Source organism: Hyla sarda, chromosome 1 (genome assembly GCF_029499605.1).
Source record: "Hyla sarda isolate aHylSar1 chromosome 1, aHylSar1.hap1, whole genome shotgun sequence".
NCBI lineage: Eukaryota > Metazoa > Chordata > Amphibia > Anura > Hylidae > Hyla > Hyla sarda.
In genome coordinates, this window is record NC_079189.1 from 352,024,945 (window position 1) to 352,050,208 (window position 25,264).

Genomic DNA, 25,264 nt, shown 5'->3' on the forward strand with positions numbered 1-25,264 from the left:
TATATGTTCCCCCCGCAGCGCATTTATATTTGTTCCCCCTGCAGTGCATTTATATATGTTCCCCCCACAGCGCATATATATGTTCCCCCTGCAGTGCTATCATAAGCCCCGGGCAGTGCTATGAATGAAAAGTATTCTACAGCAGCGCATCTGGCCGTTGCGATGTGCTTCTGAAAGAATACTTGTCATTCATAGTGCTGTGATTGCATATTAGCAATAGAAGCGCTGTGGGGGCCAGACATATGGATATATGTCTGACCTGTGCAGCGCATCTATATACAGATGCCGCTGCAGCGCTATGAATGAAATGGAATTTTTCAACAGCACATAGCGCCGACCATATGCGCTACTGTAGAATATTTTTCATTCATAGCACTGCTGGGGGCTTATGATAGTGCTGCGGGGGGAACATATCTATGCACTGCCGGGAGAACATATATAAATGCGCTGGGGGGGGGGGACAAGCACTGTGGGGGGGAACATATATAAATGCGTTGCGGGGGACAAGATAAATAGAAGCGCCAGACATATGCCCCCCAGCGATTCTATATATCTTTCCCCACCACAGAGCTTCAATTTGAAAACCCTGCCGACGATGTATTTACTTTCATTTTTAGATTCCCCTCAGTACGGCCATTCAGGGCTCCCGGTGGTGAATTTAAAAATGAAAGTAAATACATCGTACATCGCAGGGGAGTGGAGCATACTGCCCGCTCCCCTGTTTAATAACTTCTAATCGCATCGGGTCTCAGAAGTGAGACCCGGTGCGATCAATCCCTCAGCCCCTGTACTACAACCCCCATCATAGAACAGAGTATGTTCCATGTTGGGGGTTGTAGTACAAACACTAAGGTTGCCTCCCGAGCCACCGGCAGACTCCTGCAGCTGGGGAATTACTACTCCCATCATGGAAACAAGTCTGTTCCATGATGGGAGTAGTAGTAGTCCCTCAGCACTGCAGGAGTCTGCTGATGTCACCTCTTTTGAGCATGCTAAGAAGTAATAACAGATATTATAAACCAGGTGCAAACGGATGACATAAAGGCTCATCCGTTTGCCATATACTTCAATGTTAAAAATAACGGCCGTTAATTTACCCGTTTCATGTGATGGAAGAAAAATGTATGCATGTGCCGTTTTTTCTTCCATCACAACTAACATTCGTTATTCATGACTAGAGCATTAGCAGTGAAAGTATTGAAAAGTATTCCATACTAACAAATCACGCTCTGTGAGTTCACACTTGCGAAAGACCTCAAAAGCCTATTTTGATCACTATTTATTGCCAAAATCAGAAGTGGGTTCAAAATACAAAGAAAAGTTCAAAGCTTCCCTTAATAGTGTTGCTCTACACCTGACCCTGAGAATCTCCCCCTCCTGCACAACAGTAATACAAAGCTGCTGTACACTGTGTTGGCTTGCTGCCAACTGCCACATGGTTTCCTTGGCTGAAACAAAACATTTTTTGGCATACTGGTCGGAGGTTTATCATTGTGTGGCTGTGAATTTTGTAGCAAAAGAACAACTGCACAAAAACTGCCAAATTACAGCCACTAATCAGCCAGGAATCCAATGATAAATCTCCTTCATTGTTTCTGCTTTTTCATGGGATACCCTGCGACAGTCAGCACAGATGTCACTAGAGAGAAGAAGTTATTAATGTTTGAATTTTGTACCCATTTTATTTATTTATTTATTATTATTCTTTTTTTTTTCCACATAAAGAAGCCTGGACTATGTCAAATAACAAAAAAGAAGATTTTTTTTTTTTTTAGAAAATCGCTAACTTTTTTATTTTAACAATTTTTTTTACTTGTGCTTTTTTTCTGACTTATTTGTGATGTAGTGGGGGAAGCTGTCTAATAGATGGCATCAATCATTAAGCTAGTGCTTGGCGTTAGCCTAGCTAAAACAGAACATAATTCAGTAACTGGTTCTAATCAATAAGAAAATCTACATCAAATATTTCCTTTATTCCTGGTGGACATTTCCCTTAGTGGCTGCCTTCTAGCATCAGATAGTGGCTTTAATCTACTAAATTACTGGGTTCTAGTGAACCTTATGCCCGGTTGTTTGTCTTTTTTAAAATAAGTTTTTTATATGAGCAATGCTGAGTTTAACTTATCCCAATTTATGCTACTTGGAGCCCGAATTTATATGGAAGGAGATTTCTCATTCTTTTCAAACGTGTGGCTTTTATATGACATTGTTTTAACTCACTTTTGCTTACATGCCACCTATTTATCAAATAGTCACAAGACCTTGATAAATAAATAGCATCTAAGCAAAATTTGGGAAACCCGCTTACAAAGTCGAAAAGTTTTCCCTTATGTTAATAGCCAAAGTTCTTTATCTTCCCTTTATAACCAGAAGCATTGCTGGAGAGTGATGGGGAGAATGGGGGGGGGGGGGGCGTACCGCATCGGGTGACACCCTGACTGGCCTGCCTGGCACTAAATAGCTGCACTCCAGCTATCCCGCAACAACCCATCCACCCTCCTCAAAATGCAAAATATTAAAGACATACTATGCCACACCATGAATATCCGTACTCTGGAGGCTTTTTTGTTTAATTTTGAGCCTGCATTTTGTGACATTGGTGGGCGGAGTCTTATGTCGCGAAGGAAGACAGCGCAGCACCAACAGACACATAAACAATAGTGAAGCCACAAAAAATAAAATGGCTCGGTACGTTATACACCCCAAAATGGGCATGAAGCTGTATTACTACGGATGTTTCTTTTTTTTTTTAAGGAACAATTTTTGTGCCACATATGGGTTATTTACGTAGTATGTAAAAATTCTTACACAATTATTTTGTGCTTTATTTTATTTTAACACAACATTCATAAAAAAAATTTGTGGGTACGCCAGCATGTATGTGTCCTAAAATTAACAAGGTGTACAGTGTGTATTTTCAACCTTAAAATGAATAGTTATTAGCTATATAATTATTTTTTCTATAATTAACATTAACATTAATGTTAACAAGAACAGTTGTTAAAGTGGGTGTTAATGTCCTTTTCTGCAGACGTATGCACTTTCTGTAAGCCAGGTTGGATCTGGAATACATATGCAACTTTTAAATGGAGATACAACTTTTTTTCTTCATAAATAACGACTATCGTATTTGATAAATACATGACCACGGCAAAGTAAAAAAAAAAAAAAATACTACATGAGCAGATTTCAGAAATGTGCTTTGGAATAAGCAAAAATCTAAAAGTCGCAGCATAAATAAAAAAGCAAGTGCGTGCAACTTTTTTATGCCAAAAAATCTACGGAGCTTGATAAATCTACTTCATGGTGACCAAGTGGCGCTCCCCTCACCTCTCTCTATCCTCTGTTTTCACAAATTACTTAAATCATGACTTTTAAACAATTTCTATTTAACTATATGGAATTTCTTAAAGGGATACTCCGGGGAAAATCTTTTTTCTTTTAAATCAACCTTTTGGCAGAAAGTTACTTCTAATAAAAAATCTGAATCCTTCCAGTACTTATTAGCTGCTGTATGCTACAGAGGAAATTCCTTTCTTTTTGGAACACTGATGACATCTCGAGCACAGTGCTCTCTGCTGACATCTCTGCCCATTTTAGACAGTGAACCGTGAATAGCAGATGTATGCTAAGGGCAGCATGGTGGCTCAGTGGTTAGTACTGCTGCCTTGCAGTGCTGGGGACTTGGGTTCAATTCCCACTAAGGACAAAATAAATAAAGCATAATTATTATAATAACGTCAGCAGAGAGAACTGTTCTCGTGATGTCATCAGAGAGCATTCCAAAAAGAAAAGAATTTCCTCTGTAGTATTCAGCAGCTAATAAGTACAGGAAGGATTAAGAATTTTTAATAGAAGTAATTTACAAATATGAAGAAAGCAGGGAGATGCCAGCGATAAAGAAACTTCACCTTTATTAGAACCACGTAAAATCATCGACATGGAGAGACTTCAATAAGACAAACGTTTAAAATTCCAGGAATCAGCGCCAAGCATGACGCGTTTCAGGTCATGTGACCTTTCATCAGATGCATGGTGGGAAGCAGAGGGGTGAGGGAATAAATCCCAGCCTCCTAATGGAACAGGTGAGTAAACTTTTTCTTACGAACCAGGGATTAACCCTATACGCTCCAAAAATAGAGGCCCCCATCTGCTAAACATAACAGGTACAAAGTCATAAATCATTAAACACCTATAACTATAGTTACAAAAAAAGTGCAAACAATGTATATGAGACCTGTGTGTTTTAAGGAGACACAAAATTTATATTTAGAGGAAAAAGGTTGCCAAAACACTGATAATTATAAATAAAACAAGGGCCAATTCCTGCCTCCTTGTCACGATGCCGGCTGGCAGGAGGTGGATCCTCTGTGCCAGAGAGGGATTGGCGTGGACCGTGCTAGTGGACCGGTTCTAAGTCACTACTGGTGTTCACCAGAGCCCGCCGCAAAGCGGGATGGACTTGCTGCGGCGGTAGTGACCAGGTCGTATCCACTAGCAACGGCTCAACCTCTCTGACTGCTGAAGATAGGCGCGGTACAAGGGAGTAGACAGAAGCAAGGTCGGACGTAGCAGAAGGTCGGGGCAGGCAGCAAGGATCGTAGTCAGGGGCAACGGCAGGAGGTCTGGAACACAGGCTAGGAACACACAAGGGAACGCTTTCACTGGCACAATGGCAACAAGATCCGGCGAGGGAGTGCAGGGGAAGTGAGGTATACATAGGGAGTGCACAGGTGAACACACTGATTAGAATCACTGCGCCAATCAGCGGCGCAGTGGCCCTTTAAATCGCAGAGACCCGGCGCGCGTGCGCCCTAGGGAGCGGGGCCGCGCGCGCCGGGACAGGACCGACGGAGAGCGAGTCAGGTACGGGAGCCGGGGTGCGCATCGCGAGCGGGCGCCACCCGCATCGTGAATCGCATCCCGGCTGGAGGCGGTATCGCAGCGCACCCGGTCAGTGGATCTGACCGGGGCGCTGCGGGAGCGAGAGTCTAGCGAGCGCTCCAGGGAGGAGCGGGGACCCGGAGCGCTCGGCGTAACAGTACCCCCCCCCCTTGGGTCTCCCCCTCTTCTTGGAGCCTGAGAACCTGAGGACCAGACTTTTATCTAGGATATTGTCCTCAGGTTCCCAGGATCTCTCTTCAGGACCACAGCCCTCCCAGTCAACCAAAAAGAAGATTTTTCCTCTGACCTTTTTGGAGGCCAGTATCTCCTTTACAGGAAAGATGTCTGAAGAACCGGAGACAGGAGTGGGAGAGATAAGTTTAGGAGAGAAACGGTTGATGATGAGTGGTTTAAGAAGAGAAACGTGAAAGGCATTAGGAATACGAAGAGAAGGAGGGAGAAGAAGTTTATAAGAGACAGGATTAATCTGGCACAAAATTTTGAAAGGACCAAGATAGCGTGGTCCCAATTTGTAGCTGGGAACACGGAAGCGGACATATTTAGCGGAGAGCCATACCTTGTCTCCGGGAGAAAAAATGGGGGGAGCTCTTCTTTTCTTATCAGCAAACTTCTTCATGCGTGATGAAGCCTGTAAGAGAGAATTTTGGGTCTCTTTCCATATGGTGGAAAGATCACGAGTTATTTCATCCACAGCGGGCAAACCAGAGGGCAAGGGAGTAGGGAGGGGGGGAAGAGGGTGACGGCCGTACACCACGAAAAATGGGGATTTGGAAGAAGATTCAGAAACTCTGAAGTTATACGAGAATTCGGCCCATGGTAGAAGATCTGCCCAGTCATCCTGGCGGGAGGAAACAAAATGCCGTAAATAATCACCCAGGACCTGGTTAATTCTTTCTACTTGCCCATTGGATTGAGGATGATAAGCAGAAGAAAAGTTTAATTTAATCTTGACTTGTTTACAGAGAGCCCTCCAGAATTTTGACACGAATTGGACGCCTCTATCCGAGACGATCTGCGTGGGCAACCCGTGAAGACGAAAAATGTGTACAAAAAATTGTTTTGCCAACTGAGGCGCAGAAGGAAGACCAGGAAGAGGGATGAAATGTGCCATCTTGGAGAATCGATCAACGACCACCCAAACAACAGTGTTGCCACGGGATGAGGGTAAGTCTGTAATAAAGTCCATACCAATCAGAGACCAAGGTTGTTCGGGAACAGGCAGAGGATGAAGAAGACCAGCGGGCTTCTGGCGAGGAGTCTTATCCCGGGCACAGACAGTGCAGGCCCGCACAAAATCAACAACATCCGTCTCCAGAGTCGGCCACCAATAGAAACGAGAGATGAGTTGCACGGATTTCTTGATGCCCGCATGGCCTGCGAGATGGGAGGAGTGACCCCATTTGAGGATTCCGAGGCGTTGGCGTGGAGTGACGAAGGTCTTCCCTGGAGGAGTTTGCCTGATGTAGGCTGGAGAAGTGGAGATCAGGCAGTCAGGAGGAATGATGTGTTGCGGAGAGAGCTCTACTTCCGAGGCATCCAAGGAACGAGAGAGAGCATCGGCCCTGATGTTCTTATCGGCAGGCCGAAAGTGAATTTCAAAATTAAATCGGGCAAAGAACAGAGACCACCTGGCCTGGCGAGGATTCAGCCGTTGGGCAGACTGGAGATAGGAGAGATTTTTGTGATCGGTGTAAATAATAACTGGAAATCTTGATCCCTCCAGCAGATGCCTCCATTCCTCAAGTGCTAATTTAATGGCTAGTAGCTCTCGATCCCCGATGGAGTAGTTCCTCTCCGCCGGAGAGAAGGTCCTAGAAAAAAACCCACAAGTAACAGCATGCCCGGAAGAATTTTTTTGTAGAAGGACCGCTCCCGCTCCTACTGAGGAGGCATCTACCTCCAATAGGAAGGGTTTAGATGGGTCAGGTCTGGAGAGCACGGGAGCAGAAGAAAAGGCAGACTTGAGCTGTTTAAAGGCGTCTTCCGCTTGAGGAGGCCATGACTTAGGATTGGCATTCTTTTTGGTTAAAGCCACGATAGGAGCCACAATGGTGGAAAAATGTGGAATAAATTGTCTGTAATAATTGGCGAACCCCAAAAAACGTTGTATGGCACGGAGTCCGGAGGGGTGTGGCCAATCTAAGACGGCAGAGAGTTTGTCTGGATCCATTTGTAGTCCCTGGCCAGAGACCAAGTATCCTAGGAAAGGAAGAGATTGACATTCAAACAGACATTTCTCCATCTTGGCATAAAGTTGATTGTCACGAAGTCTCTGAAGAACCATGCGGACATGCTGGCGGTGTTCTTCTAGGTTGGCAGAAAAAATCAGGATATCGTCCAGATACACAACAACACAGGAATATAAGAGATCACGAAAAATTTCATTAACAAAGTCTTGGAAGACGGCAGGGGCGTTGCACAGGCCAAAGGGCATGACCAGATACTCAAAGTGTCCATCTCTAGTGTTAAATGCCGTTTTCCATTCATCCCCCTCTCTGATGCGGATGAGATTATAAGCACCTCTTAAGTCCAGTTTGGTAAAGATGTGGGCACCTTGGAGGCGATCAAAGAGTTCAGAGATAAGAGGTAGAGGGTAGCGGTTCTTTACCGTGATTTTGTTAAGACCGCGATAGTCAATGCAAGGGCGTAGGGAGCCATCTTTTTTGGACACAAAGAAAAATCCGGCTCCGGCAGGAGAGGAGGATTTGCGGATAAAGCCCTTTTTTAAATTTTCCTGGATGTACTCAGACATAGCAAGAGTCTCTGGGGCGGACAGAGGATAAATTCTGCCCCGGGGTGGAGTAGTGCCCGGGAGGAGGTCAATAGGACAGTCATAAGGCCTGTGAGGAGGAAGAGTCTCAGCTTGTTTTTTGCAAAACACATCAGCAAAGTCCATATAGGCCTTAGGGAGACCGGTTACAGGGGGAACCACAGGATCACGGCAGGGAGTACTGGTAACCGGTTTAAGGCAGTCCTTGAAACAAGAGGTACCCCAACTCTTGATCTCCCCTGTGGACCAATCCAGGGTTGGGGAATGGTGTTGAAGCCAGGGTAGTCCAAGGAGAATTTCGGAAGTGCAATTGGAGAGGACCAAAAACTCAATTCTTTCGTGATGAGGTCCGATGCACATTAGGAGGGGTTCCGTGCGGTAACGCATGGCACAGTCCAATCTTTCATTGTTAACGCAATTGATGTAAAGAGGTCTGGCGAGACTGGTCACTGGGATGTTGAACCTGTTGATGAGAGAGGCCAAAATAAAGTTTCCTGCAGATCCGGAATCCAAGAAGGCCTTAGTGGAGAAGGAGAAGGTAGAGGCAGATATCCGCACAGGCACAGTAAGACGTGGAGAAGCAGAGTTGACATCAAGGACTGTTTCACCTTTGTGCGGAGTCAGCGTACGTCTTTCCAGGCGGGGAGGACGGATAGGACAATCCTTCAGGAAGTGTTCGGTACCGGCACAGTACAGGCAGAGATACTCCATGCGGCGTCGTTTCCTCTCTTGAGGTGTCAGGCGAGACCGGTCAACTTGCATAGCCTCCACGGCGGGAGGCACAGGAACGGATTGCAGAGGACCAGAGGAGAGAGGAGCCGGTCAGTTGAGACAGCTGGTGGCCTTGTTGCGCTATCTGTTGTGACTGCTGGGCGACCACCGTGGTGAGGTCGGCGACAACTGGCAGAGGAACTTCAGCGGGATCCATGGCCGGATCTACTGTCACGATGCCGGCTGGCAGGAGGTGGATCCTCTGTGCCAGAGAGGGATTGGCGTGGACCGTGCTAGTGGACCGGTTCTAAGTCACTACTGGTGTTCACCAGAGCCCGCCGCAAAGCGGGATGGACTTGCTGCGGCGGTAGTGACCAGGTCGTATCCACTAGCAACGGCTCAACCTCTCTGACTGCTGAAGATAGGCGCGGTACAAGGGAGTAGACAGAAGCAAGGTCGGACGTAGCAGAAGGTCGGGGCAGGCAGCAAGGATCGTAGTCAGGGGCAACGGCAGGAGGTCTGGAACACAGGCTAGGAACACACAAGGGAACGCTTTCACTGGCACAATGGCAACAAGATTCGGCGAGGGAGTGCAGGGGAAGTGAGGTATACATAGGGAGTGCACAGGTGAACACACTGATTAGAATCACTGCGCCAATCAGCGGCGCAGTGGCCCTTTAAATCGCAGAGACCCGGCGCGCGCGCGCCCTAGGGAGCGGGGCCGCGCGCGCCGGGACAGGACCGACGGAGAGCGAGTCAGGTACGGCAGCCGGGGTGCGCATTGCGAGCGGGCGCCACCCGCATCGCGAATCGCATCCCGGCTGGAGGCGGTATCGCAGCGCACCCGGTCAGTGGATCTGACCGGGGCGCTGCGGGAGCGAGAGTGTAGCGAGCGCTCCGGGGAGGAGCGGGGACCCGGAGCGCTCGGCGTAACACTCCTATGAGGCACATAGTGGCGTGTATTGGTTCCCTCAATGAACCCCTTTGTGAATGGGTAGACTCACTTCTCCAACCCCTTGTCTCTACGTGTCCCAGCCACATTAAAGATTCTCAACATTTACTTTCGATAATGAATCAAATTGAATGGCATACTTCTTATTTGTGGCTTACAATGGACATTGAATCTCTGTATTCTTCTCTCCCTCACTCACTTTCACTTCGAGCAGTGTCGGATATTATTTACAATTTTTCTACTTACAGTGAGGATTTATGCCAGTTTGTTCTCGATGCTTTGAATTATATATTAACCCACAATTTTTTTAAGTTCCAGGACCAATACTATGTTCAGAGGACGGGTGCCTCAATGGGGGCCAAATCCTCCCCTTCGGTGGCGAACATTTTTGTCCACTGGTGGGAGATGCAATATATATTTTCTGACATCAACCCCTTCTTTTCCAACATTGTTTGGTACGGAAGATATGTTGACGATGTCATCATAATTTGGTCGTCCTCTGAACACAGTGCTTCCTGTTTTGTTGACTATGTTAACAATAACCTTCATAATTTGTTCGCTACATCAACCTGGCACAAATCCGTCACTCCATTTTTGGACATTTTACTTGATAGTAGACGGGGACGTGTTCACACTTCCACATATAGAAAATCGACCGCAGGTAACACCATCCTGCGCGCAGAGTCATGCCACCCCAAACATACGGTATTGGCCGTCCCAGTGGGGGAACTGACTCGTGCTCGCAGAAATTGCTCCACAGATGAATCTTTTCAAATAGAATCAGACAATATTTTCCAACGTTTGGGTCAGAGAGGTTACCAGCCCTGGTGTCTGAACACAGCCAAACGGAAAGTTTTACAAAAATCTAGAGACAGCCTTCTTACACCCAAACCTAATAAAACATTTTCGAACACGTTATCGAAGCCTACTTTTACTACTACTTACAGTTTATAATAAGAATCTTATGTCAGGACACCATTCTTAATAAATATTTAAAAAATGGCATACATTTTTCGAGTAGACGGGCCCCTAATCTAGGTAATCTTTTATCTCCGAGTGCTTTGCCCCTTGTTTCCACTGCCGGTTCCCGTTCATGGATTAAATTAAATGGATTTTTTAAATGCAGTTTACCTAGATGCGTCGTGTGTGCACATGCTGCCAAGACCTCTACGATTTCAGTTCCCGATTCGAATTCTGTGCCGATCAAACAATTTATTAACTGTGAATCTACTCATGTAATATACAAAATAGATTGTAATAGCTGCAATGTATCCTACATTGGCAGCACTAAAGAACTTTGAAAAAACGCGTACAGGAACATCTTAGAGCTATTGGCAGCGGTTCATACACTAACGCATCAAATGTCTCTAAACACTTTAAAAATGTTCACAATGGTAATGTAGCCCATTTTTCTTTCTCAGGTATCGAGATTGTTTGTCCACACGATAGAGGTGGCAACCGCATCAAATCATTACGCAATAGGGAAATCTTTTGGATTTACTCTTTGCGCACGTTTCAACCACATGGGTTAAATTTAAAATCGAACGTCATTCTTCACTATTATCTAATTTTAGGCTGCCATTGATGCTTTATATATATTATTATTTACTGTAGTTTTATTTATAATTATCAGTGTTTTGGCAACCTTTTTCCTCTAAATATACATTTTGTGTCTCCTTAAAACACACAGGTCTCATATACATTGTTTGCACTTTTTTTGTAACTATGGTTATAGGTGTTTAATGATTAATGACTTTGTAGCTGTTATGTTTAGCAGATGGGGGCCTCTATTTTTGGAGCGTATAGGGTTAATCCCTGGTTCGTAAGAAAAAGTTTACTCACCTGTTCCATTAGGAGGCTGGAATTTATTCCCTAACCCCTCTGCTTCCCACCATGCATCTGATGAAAGGTCACATGACCTGAAACGCGTCATGCTTGGCGCTGATTCCTGGAATTTTAAACGTTTGTCTTATTGAAGTCTCTCCATGTCGATGATTTCACGTGGTTCTAATAAAGGTGAAGTTTCTTTATCGCTGGCATCTACCTGCTTTCTTCATATCCTTGGAGGATCATATTGCCGTGCGGTGGCTGGGTGAGCTGACTATTTTTCTACTTTGCTTAACCCGTCTACGCAAAATCAGGTACATGTACCTGATGATTAGCGGGGACTTCGCGCAACATCAGGTACATGTACCTGATGGACATAAACTGTCACAGCGCCGCCGTGCACTATGACAGTTTAATGATACTTGCTGTGCTACACAGCAGGACCTCCCTGAAGCCGGCCAGGGACCAATCGCAGCAGTCCCCGGCCGGCGATCGCTGCTATTGGTCTGTCAGTTCAGACGAACCGAAAGCAGGGATCTGGTGGGGGTCTCCTCCTTCCCCCTCTCCTCCGTCGCTTCATTCAGTGAAGTGATCGGTTGTGAGAGGGGCCCCGTTGGGGGAGGCCGCCCGCAGCACTCAGGATCGGAGCGCAGCTCTGATCCTGAGTTAACCCTGTAGACGCTGCGGTCACTGTGACTGCGGCGTCTATTAGGGTTACAGAGGGAGGGAGCACCAACTGTCACCATTGGCGCTTTGCAAAGTGAAAGCAGAGCGCTGATTGTTGCCATGGCAACCGGAGGACTGACAGTAGCCTCCGTTGTCATGGCAACATGAGTGATCAGTCTCTACCTAAGGTAGGGACTGATCTTTCCTATACCTGTCAGTACTGACAGACATAGGCAAAATTCAATGGAGTACAGATGTGTACTCCATTGAATTGTGTGTATAACAGTAAAACAAAAAAAAGTTAAATGTGAAATAAAGTGAAAAAGAAATAAAAAAAGTGAAAAAAAAATAAAAATGTGAAAAAAAATTTAAATCAAAAATGTGAAAAATGTAATGAAAACAATTTGAAAAAAATAGAAAAATAAATTATATATATATATATATATATATATATATATATATATATATATATATGTATATACATATATATATATATAATACACCCCCAACACAAACCCAAAAATAGTCCCCCCAAAAACATCAACATGTCCCGCAAAAAAAGAGTCCTCACACAATTACGTCAGTGAAAAAATAAAAAAGTTATGGCTCACAGAATACGGCGAATTAAAAACGTGATTTTTTTACAAAAATAGTTTTTATGCTTTAAATGAACTAAAATATAAAAAAAGCATAGAAATTTGGTATCGTCGTAACCGTGTCAACCTGCAGAGTAAAGTTAACATGTCATTTATACCGCATGACGAACAACCTAAATTCTTTTAATAAAAAACAACTGCAGAATAGATTTTTTTATGTATATCACCTCATAAAAACTAAAATAAAAAACGATCAAAGTGTCACATGTGCCCCAGAATGGTACCAATGAAAGCGTCAACTTGTCTCCCAAAAATATTTTTTCACCCCAAGGCCTCTGCAATTTTATATGATGCCAACAAAATATCCTAAACTAAAAGGGTGCTCCAAAATCCACATAGCACTCCTTCATGTCTGAGGCCTGCATGAGAGACACATAGCGCACAAAGGCCACATATGGGATATTTCTAAAAACATCAGAATTCAGGGAATAAATCTTGAGTTTTATTTATTTGTCAACACCTACTGTGTTACAGAAAAAAAATTGATAAAAATGAAAAATCTGCAAACAAAATGAAATTTTTAAATTCAGCCTCCACTTTGCTTTCATTTCTGTGAAGCACCAAAAGGGTTAATAAACTTCTTTAATGTCATTCTGACTACTTTAAGGGGTGCAGGTTATAAAATGGGGTGATTTATGGGGGTATCTAACATACAGGCCCCTCAATTCCACTTCAGATCTGAACTGGTCCCTGAAAAATCAGATTTTGAAATTTTCTTGAAAATCTGGAAAATTGCTGCTAAACTTACAAACCTTCTAACATTCTAAAAAAGTAAAAGAATGTTTATCAAATGATGGGAACATAAAGTAGACATATTGTAGATGTGAATTAATCAATCATTAATTTGGTGCAATATGACTATTTATGGTACAAGCATAAAATGTAAAGTCTAGAAAAATGCTAATTTTTCATTTTTTCGCCAAATTTGTCATTTTTTTTTTTACAAAAAACGCTGAATATATCAATCAAAATTTACCACTAATGTAAAGTACAATATGTCACGAAAAAACAATCTCGGAATTGGGTTGATAAGTAAAAGCATTCCAAATTTATTACCACATAAAGAGACACATGTCAGATTTGAAAAAAAGGCCTTGGTCATTAAGGCCAAAACAGGCTGTTGAGTAAAGGGGTTTTAATTTACAAATATGTTTAACTTTCTGCCACCAGTTGATTTTAAAGAAAAAAGGTTTTCACCGGAGTACCCCTTTAAGGTATAGCAGCCATGGATGTCCTCCTCTCATGCCTTTGACACGTCATATTATTCAATGCTGTTATTACTTAATTCTCTCCTTTGGTTACTAAATACTTTGCATTAAGTCTATTTAATTTATGACATTTAGAACAGTTATTTATCTGAGTTTTTATTGTTTCTACTGGCCTATGTTGCATGGCCTTGGCATATTGTATTTCTAAACATTGGCCCTCATTTACTAAAGTCAAACTGACTCTTTTTCTCGGTTATTGCGCCTAAATTTTTGTCGCAACGTCTGTGCGACTATTTATGCGACCAAATTTTAGTTTCACAACCGACACTTTTACACTCAGAGTGGTTTTTTTCACTCTGAAATGGGCGTGTTTTATGCAAAAATGGACATTTTACTGACAAAAACCCCCAAATACTTGGAGTACTTCCAAAATCACTAGAGAAAAAGTGTGAGTTTGCCTCACACAATAACCGACAGCCAAGAGGCTGAGTGAAATTCCAAAAATGGAGTGATTTCTAACAAGGGACTGTTTACCATTGTGTTTTGTGTGAAAGTAACTTGTTTTCTAACCTGGAAGTTCAACACTTTTATGAATAAAATATTGAATACTTTTGTGATAGTTAATGTATATATTTTTTTTTCTTTTTAACACATTTGCCATATTAGGTTTAAATCAATGTAACACCCAAGCTGATAAACAAGGATAATTGTTGTAATGTTTGAAAAATTATAACACATGAATACTTTTGATTCATGAAAACATTGTTAAACAAACAAGTCTAAACCATTTTGAAGGCGGAGCTACTGAATGGGTTCTTTAGTTCTGTATACACTATGGAAGAAGGAGGAGCTGACATTGGCCAGGTCAGTGCTGGTAACACATCATGTAATGTACTGAACTGGCTTAATGTAGAGATGGTACAAGGTAAGTTAAGTGATATAAATGTAAGCAAATCCCCAGGACCGGATGGACTACACCCAAGAGTTCTTAGAGAGGTAAGTTCAGTAATATCTGTACCCCTGTTCATGATATTTAGAGATTCTCTGGTGTCTGGTATTGTGCCAAGGGACTGGCACAAGGCGAATGTGGTGCCAATCTTCAAAAAGGGCTCTAGGTCTTCCCCAGGAAACTATAGACCGGTAAGTTTAACGTGCATTGTGGGTAAATTGTTTGAAGGACTTATAAGGGATTACATACAGGAATACATAGGGGATAATTGTATTATAAGTGATAGCCAGCATGGGTTTACTAAGGATAGAAGTTGTCAAACCAATCTAATTTGCTTTTATGAAGAGGTGAGTAGAAGCCTTGACAGAGGAATGGCTGTGGATATAGTGTTTCTGGATTTTGCTAAAGCGTTTGATACTGTCCCTCATAGACGTCTGACAGGTAAGTTAAGGTCTTTGGGTTTGGAAATTTTAGTTTGTAACTGGATTGAACACTGGCTCATGGATCGTACCCAGAGAGTGGTGGTCAATGATTCGTACTCTGATTGGTCCCCGGTTATTAGTGGTGTACCCCAAGGTTCAGTACTGGGACCGCTGTTGTTTAATTTATTTATCAATGATATAGAGGATGGTATTAACAGCTCTGTTTCTATCTTTGCAGATGACACCAAGCTTTGTAGCACGGTACAGTCTATAGAGGATGTGCATAAGTTACAAGATGACTTGGATAGACTAAGTGTCTGGGCATCCACTTGGCAAATGAGGTTCAATGTGGATAAATGTAAAGTTATGCATCTGGGTACTAAGAACATGCATGCATCGTATGTCTTAGGGGGGATTAAACTGGCAGAGTCACTGGTAGAGAAGGATCTGGGTGTACTTGTAGATCACAGACTACAGAATAGCATGCAATGTCAGGCTGCTGCTTCCAAAGCCAGCAGGATATTGTCATGTATCAAAAGAGGCATGGACTCAAGGGACAGGGACATAATACTCCCCCTTTATAAATCATTGGTACGGCCTTACCTGGAATATGCTGTTCAGTTTTGGGCACCTGTCCATAAAAGGGACACTGCAGAGTTGGAAAGGGTGCAGAGACGCGCGACTAAACTAATATGGGGCATGGAACATCTTAGCTATGAGGAGCGATTAAAGGAGTTACAATTTTTTTAGTCTTGAGAAGAGACGTTTAAGGGGGGATATGATAAACGTATATAAGTATATTAATGGCCCATACAAAAAATATGGAGAAAAACTGTTCCAGGTTAAACCCCCCCAAAGGACGCCGGGGCACTCCCTCCGTCTGGAGAAGAAAAAGTTTAGTCTCAAGGGGCGACACGCCTTCTTTACCGTGAGGACTGTGAATTTATGGAACGGTCTACCTCAGGAAATGGTCACAGCAGGAACAATTAACAGCTTTAAAACAGGATTAGATACATTCCTGGAACAAAATAAGATTATTGCTTATGAAGAAATATAAAATCTCATCCCTTCCCCAATATCGCGCCACACCCCTACCCCTTAATTCCCTGGTTGAACTTGATGGACATATGTCTTTTTTCGACCGTACTATCTATGTAACTATGTAACTAATTTCTTTAGCTCAGAGTTTGTGCGACACAATTGACTAGTGCGACAGAAAAAAACGTGCAACAGAAAAAAACTAAATGTGTGACAGAATAGTAAATAAGCTTGAAAAAAAAAGACAAGTGATATTGAAATCACTCCAGAATAAACACTCCACTCTTAGTAAATCAGGGCCAATGCATCAAAATTGACAAAAAATATGCATTATTAAATAAATGTATAACACATACCTTGATCATTGAAAATTTTACTGCATATCTGTTAAAATAGTTTTATATATTGGTAATGACTAGATTTTGCTAACAAATTAAAACACATAAATGTATTATATTTCTATCCTATTAAAATAGCCTTAAGTGACTGATTAATAATTTGTTGAATCAATGTACTGTTGTGTGAAATGGATCAAAAATAAATGTTACAGACAATTGGGGCTTTATTATCACTGTCCTAAATGTAAGTTCCACCAAATTTGTTTCTGTGACCCACAATGTACCGTATAATGAATGTGGTGCATCTTGATCTAAAACACAAAATAAATATGGCATATAGCATGCATGCCATTTTTTTTATGCAATTTAGTCAGAATACTGGTATATCTCCTCCATAATGTTTACAACAATTATTAAAATCAAACAAAAAGAAATGCTTATGCTCTACGTATATGATATTCATCAGTGTACCAGCAGAACTGTATGTCAATGTATACCACAATTGGGCCATTCAGTTTAATGGGGATAATGTTGTCACCTAATGACTCCTTTTGGTCTATTCCCTAAGTATACTTTTATTTTGAGGGACTCAAAGTCATGTGTTTCTTTTCAGCCCCACCAAATAAAAGTATACATTTGTAAACAGCATATAGTTTGGGTATGCCATGGTATATGTCGTCATACCTTTTTGCCAGAATAGCAACATATACCATATATTTAGAGCTTTCACTTAGTATGAGCATAAGCTAACTTATATTTTACAGTGGGGATCAAAAGTTTGGGCACCCCAGGTAAAAAAATTGTATCAATGTGCATAAAGAAGCCAAGGAAAGATGGAAAAATCTCCAAAAGGCATCAAATTACAGATTAGACATTCTTATATGTCAATAAAAGTTAGATTTTATTTCCATCATTTACACTTTCAAAATAACAGAAAACAAAAAAAATGAATCTGCAAAAGTTTGGGCACCCTGCAGAGTTAATATCTTGTACTGCCCCCTTTGGCACGTATCACAGCTTGTAAACACTTTTTATAGCCAGCCAAGAGTCTTTCAATTCTTGTTTGAGGTATATTTGCCCATTCTTGTTTGAGGTATCTTTGTCAAGTCTTCCAGTTCTTTGAGATTTCTGGGCTGTCTGTCACGCACTGCTCTTTTAAGGTCTATCCATAGATTTTCAATTATGTTGAGGTCAGGAGATTGTGAAGGCCATGGCAAAACCTTCAGTTTACGCCTCTTGATGTAATCCCCCGTGGATTTTGAGGTGTGTTTAGGATCATTATCCATTTGTAGAAGCCATCCTCTCTTTAACTTCAGCTTTTTCACAGATGGCATCAAGTTAGCATCCAAAATTTGATGAAATGTTATTGAATCCATTTTTCCTTCTACTCGTGAGGTGTTACCTGTGCCACTGGCTGCAATACAACCCCAAAGCATGATTGATCCACCCCCATGCTTAACAGTTGGACAGAGGTTCTTTTCATTAAATTCTGTTCCCCTTCTTCTCCAAACGTACCTTTGCTCATTCCGACCAAAAAGTTCAATTTTAACCTCATCGGTCCACATAACTTGTTTCCAAAATGCATCAGGCTTGTCTATATGTTCATTTGCAAAGTTCAAATGCTGATTTTTGTGGTGAGGACGTAGAAGAGGCTTTCTTCTGATGGCTCTTCCATGAAGACCATATTTGTACAAGTATCTCTTTATAGTGGAATAGTGTACCACAAGTCCAGTGTCTGCCAGATCTTTCTTGAGGGATTGTTCAGTCAAAAGTGTGTTTTGAATTGTTTTTCTCACAATTCTGTGAGCTGTTCTGTCTGATATTTTTCTTGGTCTTCCAGATCTTGCTTTAACTTCCACTGTTCCTGCTGACTGCCATTTCTTAATTACATTCTGAACAGAGGATATTGACATCTGAAAAAGTTTTGCTATCTTCTTATAGCCTTCTACAGCTTTGTGAGCGTCAACTATTTTCAGTTTCAGATTTCTAGACAACTGCTTAGAAGAACCCATGGTGCTGATTGTTGGGGCAAGGTCAGATGAGTATGGGCATTTAAAACCTTTTAGATTGACATCATCTGGACTTCCCAGATGATGATTGAGAACAATCCATGACACTGGCAGGTCTCAGCTTTGGAAAGGGGGCAGTGCATGCTATAAATTCTGCAGAGTGCCCAAACTTTTGTAGACGCCATTTTTTTGTTTTCTGTTATTTTGAAAGTGTAAATGATGGAAATAAAATCTAACTTTTGTTGACATATTAAAAGAATGTCTAATCTGTAATTTGATGCCTTTTGGAAATTTGTCCATCTTTCCTTGGCTTCTTAATAAACATTAATACAAATTTTTAACTGGGGTGCCCAAACTTTTGATCCCCACCGTAGGTATTTATCATCATTGTGATTATCTTAAATAGTGTTGAGTGAGAATATTCAAAATGCAAATTTTTACTGCGAATATCAGCACTTATATAGAATATAGTGCTATATATATGACAAATATTCATTTTTTTTCTTCACAGTACACATCACAACAATGATTTGTACGGTGTAAAAAAATAAGTGATCATCCCTCCCTGCTTCCAGCTTGTGGTCCAAAGAAGGCTCCAATATTATCAGATATATTGTCGGTGTGGAGCGCAAATATTTTGTATATGCGAATATGCAAATATTCGGGTATATCGGCACTCCCAGAGGACACTGATCCCTCCCTTCTTTTAGATTTAGATAGGGTAGGTTAGTTTAGCAGATAGGTTCTTGTGTAGGGTATAGTGTCAGTTAGTTGAAAGATATAATCGCGCATGCGCACTATACGAATTTCATTACGATTTTTGTATGAAAAAAAGTGAACGAACATAGTGAATATGCGAATTTCGCAAATATAGGATGAATATTCATCAATATATATGCAAAATATCACAAATTCAAACATCACTAATCTTAACATACAAACATTATATAATAAGTAGTAATATACATTGAGATGAAGCTAAGTATATCTATATGTAAGGGATTGTTCCAGAAAATTGTTTACAAACACAAAATGACAAATATATTTTTCAAGTAAATAAAGTTTCATAAAACATGGTATGGTCAGGATAAAGATTGAGAAGAGTTTTCTCTCCTAGGTCCCTACAAATTAGTATTATTGATTTAAGAGAACATTCTGGCTGAACTGTATCACATCATTCACAGACTTGTGTTTCACTTTAGTTTACTAATGAGAAGGAAAAGCAATACTTTTAGTGATCAGATTTCAGGGTTAGTGTGTAATGTTCTTTACCTCCATACAAAGGCTTGGATAAAAACTCAAATTATTTTATACATTTTTACACAAGGTAAATGTTCACATAAATGCAAATTAGGACCATTTGGTTCTTAGTCTCCTCTCTTACTAAGACTTTTCTCCCTTGTTTGTTTAGTTTAGTGGGGAGGCTAGCACTAGAAAGAGTCCTGGTTGTTTAAAACTTCCTCCATTTAAGGACTATGGAAGCCACTGTGCTCTTTGGAACCTTTGGCTTTGTGCACTCTCACACATCTGACTCTGAGCTATGTAGCATTTCTTTCCCCCTCATGGTTTGGCGTTTGCTCTGATTTGCATAGTCAACTGTGAAACCTTATACAGACGGAAGTGTTCTCAAAGGTGATCAAGAGAAATGGAAGCCCCCCAGATATACATTTCAAGTGTAATAGCAAAGAGTCTTAATGCTAATGTCCATTTTTAAGGGCAAGGCCACAACATAACAAAATGGGAAAAAAGGTGAAAGATTGGTCTGAAGATTTCCAAATACTGGATTTGTTTTTTCTCTCTCGGCCCACTCACTTTAAACTATCAATAGGAATCCTGCAATGACAAGTGTGGGGAAATACATTTATAAGACTATTAAGATGGCTCAGTAACATAGGTCTGGAAGTTTATTATTTTAGGTTCCTCACCTTCCTAATAAGACTCTTTCTCTGAGTGCCCAAAAGAAATGTGGTCAACTTCTTCCCCACAACCAATTTGTGTCTAACAGATCACATTAAAAAGATATGAATTCACCCTTCAGCACTCAACAATGAGATCATTTTAAGGTTTACAACATCTGTATAACAGTGGCTCAGGAAATTTTTAACTCCTTTACAGCGCCCCACATTGTGATTTCTGACTTACGTTTTTTTCCTCCTCACCTTCTAAGATTTAGAACTTTTTAATGTTTTAGTTGACAAAGTTTTAAGGGCTTTTTTTTATGTGGGACAAGTTTATTTTTTTATTGGCACATGTTTTATTTAGTATTTTAAGTCATGTTTATAATGTATTATGGTTTAAATGATTTTTATTTAAGAAATGTTGGCCAAAGAAAACAAAACACGGCCAAAAGAACATTACAAAACAATGTAATATATCCGTATAGAATTAGAATCGAACAAACACTCAGTAGTATTATAGGTTTTTCTAGCTATAAAATTGAATAAAAAAATTATAAGGATATTGCATAGTCATATCCGGTTAAATGATATAAATTAGTTTGAATAAAAGAATTCAAGTTGCATATAATCATAATCACTAAGTATTATATAATCATACTTATGATGCATCAGCAATTGTTCTATTATTATGAATCCGGATCTTGTGGTCCTCCCCTCTCTCATCTCATCATGTTCCATGGAATCGTTTGTGGAATGTATCACATAATGAATGTACCAATTATAAGTGAATATAAGCTAGTATATGTAAGAATAAATATAAGTATGAGTATAAATAATCGCACACAGTAAGCTAATATCTCTCAATGGAATATCATGTATAGTATGATATTTTCAGGGACCTTGGTAAAAACATAAAACTCAGGTACATTGCAATGACATCGATGTAGGTAAGCAGCTGGAGATATTTATTTCACAGGGTAATGCTTCATCCAACTTTTCCATTTTGACTCGCAGGACAGTCTGTTGTTCATCTTCCAGGCATATGATGTCTCATAAAAGCAGCTAGATTTAACAGCTTCTATGATGTCGGCTGTAGAAGGTACGGAGGTTGTTTTCCACCTGGATGCAATAAGTGTCCTGTATGCTATCAAAATGTGACATAATGGTGTCCTGAAATTTCTGTTTGTGTTGTGTAGGCCAATATTTAATAGTGCAAGTTTGTTGGATAAGGAAACTGATTTGAGTGTCATTAGTTGTACCAGCTCATCTACACCTTTTTTCAATGCATGGAGTGCTGGACAAGTCCAGAAGATATGGCTTATAGAACCTGTTGAGCCATATCCTCTCCAGCATAACTGGGAGTGAGAAGGGATCATGTAATGTAATTTGGCTGGAGTGTAATACCACATAGACATCATTTTGAAAAACTGTTCTCTGTGACCTATACAAGATGTGGCCTTCTTAAGAGATTTGAGAGCTTGAGCCCATTCATAGTTAGAAATGATTAGATTTAATAATTTTTCCCATTTGGAGTGTTGAATTCCATTGTTTACATAGAAGTCATTGTTGTAAAACTGATATAAAGGTTTAAGGGTGAGTTTTGAGTTAGAATCAGATGATATGTTCATTAGATCAGTCAAAGTTTGAGGTATTGATACTGTAGTCTGAGGGAAAGCTTTCAAATGTTTAATAATGGTGGTGTAAGTTTTTCTCTCGGTGTCCGGAAAATTATGTATAGATTGGAGTGCTTCAAAGGAGATAATCTTATTATCTCTGTAAAAATGTTTTAACCCCTTGCCGCAGAACGCCAGGTTTTTACGGCGCTGCGGCACAGGCGGTATATGAAGCGAGCTCAGGAGCTGAGCTCGCATCATACCCGCACGGTCCCGGCTGCTATCAGCAGTCAGGACCTGTGGCTAATGCCGGACATTGCCGTTCCAGCAGATGTCCGGCATTAAGTCTTTAGATGTGGCGATCAAAGTTGATGGCCGCGTCTAAAAGTGAAAGTAAAACCATCCCGGCAGCTCAGTCGGGCTAATCGGGACATTGCGATAAAATCTTGATGTCCCGATCAGCTGGGACGCAGCAGGAGGGTGCCTTACCTGCCTCCTGCGTGTCTGAACGGCAATTGATTGCTGCAACCTGAAATCCAGGCTTGAGCAATAAACCGCCGATAACACTGATCAATGAAAAGTTATGTATTTGCAGTGATCTGTGGAAAAGATCAGTGTGTGTAGTGTTATAGCCCCCTATGGGAGCTATAACATTGGGGGGAAAAAAGTGAAAAAAAAGTGAATAAAGATCATTTAACCCCTTCCCCCCTTTTCCCATAAAAAAACAGTGTAAATAAAAATAAACATATGAGGTATCACCGCGTGCGGAAATCTCGGAACTATAAAAATATATTGTTAATTAAACTGCACGGTCAATGACGTACGCGCAAAAAAATTCCAAAGTCCAAAATAGCGTATTTTTGGTCACTTTTTATAACATAAAAATATGAATAAAAAGCGATCAAAAAGTCTGATCAAAACAAGAATGGTACCTATAAAAACTTCAGATCACGGCGCCAAAAATTTGCCCTCATACTGCCCCGTACATGGAACAATAAAAAAGTTATAGGGGTCAGAAGAGGACAATTTTAAATGTATAAATTTTCCTGCATGTAGTTATGATTTTTTCCGAAGTACGACAAAATCAAACCTATATAAGTAAGGCATTAACCAACAGACCAACAGAATAAAGATAAAGTGTAATTTTTTATGAAAAATGTACTGCGTAGAAACAGTAGCCCCCAAAATTTACAAAATTGCGTTTTTTCTTCCATTTTGTCACACAATGATTTTTTTCATTTTCGCCGTAGATTTTGGGTAAAATGACGGATGTCATTACAAAGTAGAATTGGTGGCGCAAAAAAAAAGCCCTCATATGGATTTTTAGGTGCAAAATTGAAAGGGTTATGATTTTTAAAAAGTAAGGAGGAAAAAACTAAAGTGCAAAAACGTAAAAACGCTATTTCCTTAAGGGGTTAATAGGGGGAAACCCTTGTCTATCCTTAAGTGAAGGTCAGAGAGTGGGGTGAAGAGCAAAATGGATTCCAAAGTAAGATCGATAGAACTATCAGTCACTGAGTTACTACTTTTTGTGGGTCTGATATTCCATATTTTGATGTTATCTGATATTACTTTATTCGTTCTAAGTGTGGTTTTGTTGATCTTATGTGAATTTATTAATAATGGGGTCCAATCATCTATACCGCACATTGATTCCTCCAGCAGTACCCATGGTTTTTTAGTATTGGAAGGTTTAAACCAAGGTTTTTGAAAAAAAATATGGAATTGTGCAATTTTGTTGGGCAATATTTTTTCAGAGTATACAATACGGTAAAATTTACGTAATTGACTTTATTTTATGGGTCAGTACAACTCCAGTGATGCCATACTTAAATAAATTGTGTTTCATTTTATAAAAAAAAAAAAAGAAAAATAATAATCTGTACATTGTTGTGTTTCTACCACTGTAACTATTTTATTTTTCCACCTACAAAGCTGTGCTCAAAAATACTGTTGAACAGAAGCTTTTGATGGTAAATTATGAAAGAGATATATTTGGAATATTTAGTGTTAGAAATTGTCACTGTGTCAACCTGATATTAAAAAATTAAACCTTCTGATCCTGCTAGCAGGGTTTACACCATTCTCACAAGCGGAGAACGGGTTAAACCCCATGGGTCCCAATTGCTGCGGGCAGCCACGACCCACCGCTAATGCCAGGCACCGCGATCGGGCCAATGCCCGGCATGAACCCTTTAGAGGCCACTATCAAAGTTGAAAGTAAAACAATCCTGGCCGCTCAGCTGAGCTGATCGGGACTATCGCAACAGAATTGCGATGCTCTGATCAGCTTACTGGATGACAGAAGGGTCCTCACCTGCCTCCCCATCGTCAGATCAGTGCTTTACTGCTCCATGCCTGCGCAGCAGGCTGGAGCCGCAGAGCTCCGATAACACTGATCAATGCTATGCTATGGCATAGCATTGAACAGTGTATGCAATCAAAAGATTGCATGGTATAGCCCCCCAAGGGGGCTAAAAAAAAGGTAAAAGTGGAAAAAAAATAAGAATAAATGTGAATAAGCCCCCCCAATAAAAGTTTAATTCACCCCCTTTTCCTATTTTATAAATAAAATAATGTAATACAAAAAAATAATCATATGTGGCACTGCCGTGTGCATAAATGTCCGAACTATTTAAATATAAGGTTAGCTAAACCGCATGGTGAATTTTTGGTCACTTCATATACCATAAAAATAAAAATGATTGGGCTGGTACCTATCCCATTGCTGGCCCATATGGCCTCCTCTCATAGTCCCCTTGCACCCATTCCCTTATGGTTGCTTCTTACTCTGTATTTCCCTCTATGTGCCTCTCTTAGTTTTTCTTTTTTTCTCCCCTTTTACAGGAACCTAGACTACTTCCCTCCTATGCCTTGTGGATTGGATGCCTTGGACCTCTATGACACCTGTGTTGAGGGGATAACACTGATACCCCCATCATGGCAGCTGAAATAAAAATAGCCACCCTTAATGTCAAAGGGTTCAACAACTCAGAAAAACGTGCCCAAATACTCTGCATTTCACGAACAAAGGGTGCATATCATCACTTCAGGAAAAACTTTTTAAGTAGAAACACATACCATGTATACCTACCAAGTTCTACCCAACCTGGTTACACAGCACTAACCCTGAATCTAGATTGAAGGGGTCTCTCTGGCCTCCCACAAGTCCTTATTGATCCACATTAGTTCATCTCTTATAGACCCACAGGCACGATATATTTTTGAAAACTGTGAAATTTCGACCCAGAAGTTCACTGTGGCGGCAATCTATGCTCCTAACCACAATCAAGTACCCTTCC

The 25,264-nt window shown here is 40.9% G+C and overlaps 1 long non-coding RNA gene across 1 annotated transcript in view; it reads left to right on the forward strand.

The window, feature by feature from the left end:
* The window catches only part of LOC130307458 (uncharacterized), a 149,621-nt gene extending 124,671 nt beyond the window's left edge, over nucleotides 1–24,950 (forward strand). The window contains exons 2-3 of the long non-coding RNA XR_008856640.1: nucleotides 21,364–21,448; nucleotides 24,810–24,950. This is a non-coding gene — a long non-coding RNA (uncharacterized LOC130307458). The remainder of the gene's footprint in view (nucleotides 1–21,363; nucleotides 21,449–24,809) is intronic.
* The last annotated feature ends 314 nt before the right edge of the window (nucleotides 24,951–25,264 follow it).